Source organism: Crocodylus porosus, unplaced genomic scaffold, assembly GCF_001723895.1.
Source record: "Crocodylus porosus isolate Cpor-Errol unplaced genomic scaffold, CroPor_comp1, whole genome shotgun sequence".
Taxonomy (NCBI): Eukaryota; Metazoa; Chordata; order Crocodylia; family Crocodylidae; genus Crocodylus; species Crocodylus porosus.
Genome location: NW_017728886.1, coordinates 177,374,421 through 177,378,964, shown reverse-complemented (window position 1 = coordinate 177,378,964; position 4,544 = coordinate 177,374,421). Strand labels below are relative to the sequence as shown.

The following is a 4,544-nucleotide window of genomic DNA, read 5'->3' as shown; positions in this document are numbered from 1 at the left end:
CGGGAAGAAGGGGGATGAATAGTGGAGAATGTCTATATTTAGTCCATGATTTTCAGTATCCAGGAGGTTGATGAAGTGCAGTTCATAGGCTCGTCTCTGAGAAGTGTTTTGTAAGTTTCCTTTGAAGATTAGAACTGAGAAGCTGGAGAGAGAGTGGTTTTCTTGTGAGAAATGTGCCCCCACCGGTAATTGGGTATTCCTGTCTTTGATAGATTTCCAGTGTGTGTTCATTCTGGTGCGCAGTTGTTGTTTGGTCTCTCCTACATATTTTCCAGGTATGAGTGGCACACAAGTGACATAGGACAAAACTAGACAATAGAGATGTATAATCTGTGCAGACCAGTCTATAGAATGAATTGTTTAAGGGTAGTGCAGGAATAAGATTCTGAGCTCTAAGATGGGCTGACCCCACCAGATATGACTTCCTTACCTACTGTTAGCAATACTGCAATTGGTAATACTCAAGTTGTATAGCAGTTTATAGGTGTGCATTTACAAACCTATTCTTTTATAATGATAAAACCAGAATCTGTTATATGATAGGCAATCACTTTCCCTCAGGACGAATCAAGTGCCTTACTGGGTTGGGTTGGGTTGGGTTGGGTTGGGTTAAAAGTTCAGTGGTTAACAAGAAACATCAAAGTAGAAAAGGAACAGATAAATTCGGGTTAATAAACTTAACTACTTGGGAACCTGGATAACATCAGATGATAAATGTGATCATGAAATAAAATGGAGAATAGGGAGGGCAAAAGGTGCATTTCTAAAAATGAATAAGATATTGACAAACAGTGAAATTTCTGTGGGGATGAAGTTAAGAGTTTTGGGTTGCTATGCCATGCCAGTCCTCACGTATGCATCAAAATTCTGGACAATACCATCAAGTACAGAAAAGAGAACTGAAGCATATGAGATGTGGTTCTTAAGGCACATCTTGAAGGCATGTTGGAGAAGTAATCAGAACTCGTGGTAGAGGTGATACCTTTTATTAGACCAACTATATTTTTGCAAAAAAAAATCTTTAATTGCAAGCTTTTGGGCACAAGCACCCTTCTTCAGGCATAGGAGAAAAGATTGTAAAAGTTCTCCTGGGTAGAAATGAAAGTTCATATTTCATAGGAGAGTTGAAGGTGTGGTAAAATCTCCTGTTTGGAACAGTTGATTTTATATGCAGAGAAAAGTCGGGAATAGTCTGTTTATCTTGAAGTTGTTTGGTGGTAAGGAGAACGTGGTCATATTTCCTTCTGGTTATGGTGTTTCATATTTCACAGAGGAGTCAGTCACACTTCAAATGAAGAGATTTTGTTAAGAGCAGGCTGCAGGAGGAAGCTGCTGATTAATATCAGAAAAAGGCAGTTGGAGGAAAGAGGAAGTTGAAAGTCTGGTCTTAACCAGAAAGACTGAAGGAAGAAGAGATAGTGGAAGACAGAAGTTGCCTTATGTCAAGAGTCTATCTAAATGGATGAATGTATCAACACTGAAAATTCAAAGAGGAGAGATCTGTGGAAGACCATTTTCACCAATGTCCTGTTTGGATATGGCACCTAGAGAGAGAGAGAGAGGTTAACAAGCAGTCAGGGAGGCACTGTAGTCCAGGGAACAGGATGCCTGTGAAATGCTCAAGTGCCACTAAACTGCAGTGTGATCTTGACCAGGTCAAGGTGCCTCACCTTTTGTAACCCCTATTTCTCCTCCAGCCCTGTGTCTGGATTGCTTCAGGCAAGGGCTGTCTGGCACTTCAGTGTTTCAGTGGAGCTTAGTGAAATAGAGACCCAGCTTCAGTGTGTGCCTCTGGTTCTACTGTTACCCAAATATATGACTAAGAGTAATAATGGGAAGACGGAAGGGTTGGCCAGGCAGGTGTACGGGCCCTATAATCCTGAGGGGCTATTGAACCATCTGCAGGAAGACAACTACATTGGGCTGAGACATTGGACAGGGGAGAAATGGTCCTAGCTGCAATTGTTATTAATTACATTTGTATTGTTATTAGTTGGACACGTTATTATTGTTGTTATTAATTGGATACATTAAACCAATGCTGAGAGCCATGTATGCCAATAAGTTAAGAGTTGGAACTTGGATAGCAATCACAGTATCCTTTGCCCCTGTTTAAAGATGGAGAGCCGATGTCTGGGTTTCATTTGCAAAGGCCATCTCTATATAAAGTCATTGAGAAGTAGGCCTGGAAGGGACTTCCAAAGGTCATCTAGTCCAACCCCCTGCCTGAGGCAGTATCCAAACTATTCAATACAATCCATATTCAACACTCTACATAAGACTTTCATCAACCCTAACACAGCACAGACCTGACACCCTAATGCTACTGCAACAGGTAAAACAGGAGAACCACAGCAGCCAATATCCTGCGTCTGTGAAATGTTGTCAGTATATGCTCAAGAGATCCCTTGCTACAGAGGAAGGCAAGACCCCCCAGAGTCTGTACCAACCTGACCCTGGAGAAAAATTCCTTCCTGACCCCAAATATGTCAGTCAGCCTGATCCTGAGCAGAGGTGTGAGGTCCCCTTAGCCAGGAACTCTTGGCTTTGGTCCCAGCAGGAGCATTGGCACACCACAGTCAAAGTCCCCGGTTCTGGCTGTAGCCAACACCCAGTGCCACTAAGGAAGGCTTGAAAACACCCTGACATATAGCAGAAAGGGGTGAGAGACAAACAGCAAGCCCAGAACCATGGGAAATATCCACAGTAAAACATAGGCATAGCTACACCTAGATCATCCCCCACCAGTGGCTGTCCGACACCTTCTTGAACACCTTCAGTGATGGTGAATCCACAACTTTCCTAGGCAGTCTATTTCACTGTCTCACTGTCCTAACCGTGATGAAGTTTTTCCGGATAGCCATTCTACACTAACTTTGCTGTAACTTCAGGCCATTGGTTCACATCCTCCTCTCTGGAACAGGAGAGAAGAGGTACTTTTCCTCTTTATGGCAGCCCTTCAGGTATTTGAAGACTGCTGTTATGTCCCAATCTTATGGCTCCAGGATGGTGCCTCCTTTATTTTCCATGTTCAGTTTGGAGTATGGGCTACTTTGGGGGCAAAGCAACTCTCTTGGCTGCCGTTGGTTTGTGATTACAGTAGGATTTCCCCCTGCCTTTGTGAACCAGGTTCTCTGTGAAACCCAGCATCACAGACCTTCAGCTTTCAATTCTACAGGGTTCTCGGGTCATCTTCAGAGGCTCCGATGGGATTCGAGAGGCATGGAGAGCAAAAGGGGGGCACTGTTGGCCAGCCTTTCAGTGTTGGGAAAGGACAGCATTTTCTTGCGTGGATAAGTGACTGCGGTGGGTTGGGACAACTGATGGGTATAAATCCCCAGTTGGTATTTGAACAACCTACACACTCTCAAGTACTAACATGTCTGAACAGCAGTGCCTTTGAGATCTTACAGGAGGCTGGTCTCAAGCTGCAGCAAGCGAAGTTTTGGTTAGATATTTAGGAAGAGCTTTCTCAGCAGAAAGGTAGTAAAGCAGGGGAACGGGTTCCCCAGAGAGGTGGTGGGATCTCCATCCTCAGAGGTTTATAAGACAAAGCCTTGGCTGGGAGGAAGTAGTTGGGAGTGGTGCTGCTTGGAGCAGGGGCTTGGACTAGATGTCCTTCTTGGCCTCTTGTGGGCTAACATTGAGTGGGGGCATCTGAATCCCAAGACCTCCAGGCTTGGGCCTGCATGTTGGGTGCCTGGCAATGGATTTGGGAGTATCTGAAGTGAGGGTGAGAACTTGGGGCAGAGGATGCTGGCTGGCATTCAAAACGATCAGTGCCGCAGCAACAAAGTTTGGTGCCTGGGGCAAAGCCCGCGGCAGCAGCCCGCCCTTGGCCCGCACACATATCTGGGGGGCACATGCCTCCACAATGCTTGCCTGGGAATGCAGGCAGTGGCAGGAGCTGCCACTACCCCATCCCCATCCCCCCCAGAATGAGCTGCTTGTGGCTCCATCCCATGCCGTTGGCACCATGGATGACTGGTGCCTGCTGAGTCGGAGCGGGGGGCACTTGCCTGCCGCCCCCGCCAGTGACCAGTAATCAACAGGGGGTGAGTCCTCCCCCAGCTGATCCCATTGACCTGGTGGTGCTTTTGGGAAAGCCCCCACACCCCAGCTGCTGCTCTCAGAGGGGCACTACTGCCCTCGTCTGCCCCCCGTGCCTGGGAATGCGGGCTGGCAGGGGGCGCCCCAGCGCTCTCAGGGGTGCGTGTGCACCCCGTGCGTGTTACCACGGGTTGGTGCCCCCTCGTTTTGCGCCCTGCTCGCCATCCTGCTTCGGCGCGGAGAAGGATCGAGTTCTGTCTGCTCACTCGAGGCGGTTTTTTGGAACAACTGAGTTCTGCTCAATCCATACGATTTGAGACTGATGTGCCTGATTTGATCTGGCACACGAAGTATTTTCATAAAAAGAAAAAAAAAGATGCCCTCCTGGGGTCCCTTCTTGTCCAGGATTCTCAGACACGCTCGTGTTTTTCCCCTTCGGGGGGAGGTGGTGACTGCTCGAGCCCCAGGCGGGCCTGCCGCCCGCCCCCTGCACC

At 47.4% G+C, this 4,544-nt stretch overlaps 1 protein-coding gene across 2 annotated transcripts in view; it reads left to right on the top strand.

Annotated features, from left to right (window-relative positions):
* Positions 1-4,544, top strand: part of LDLRAD4 (low density lipoprotein receptor class A domain containing 4) — a 391,087-nt gene that overhangs the window by 346,320 nt on the left and 40,223 nt on the right. The window lies entirely within an intron of this gene.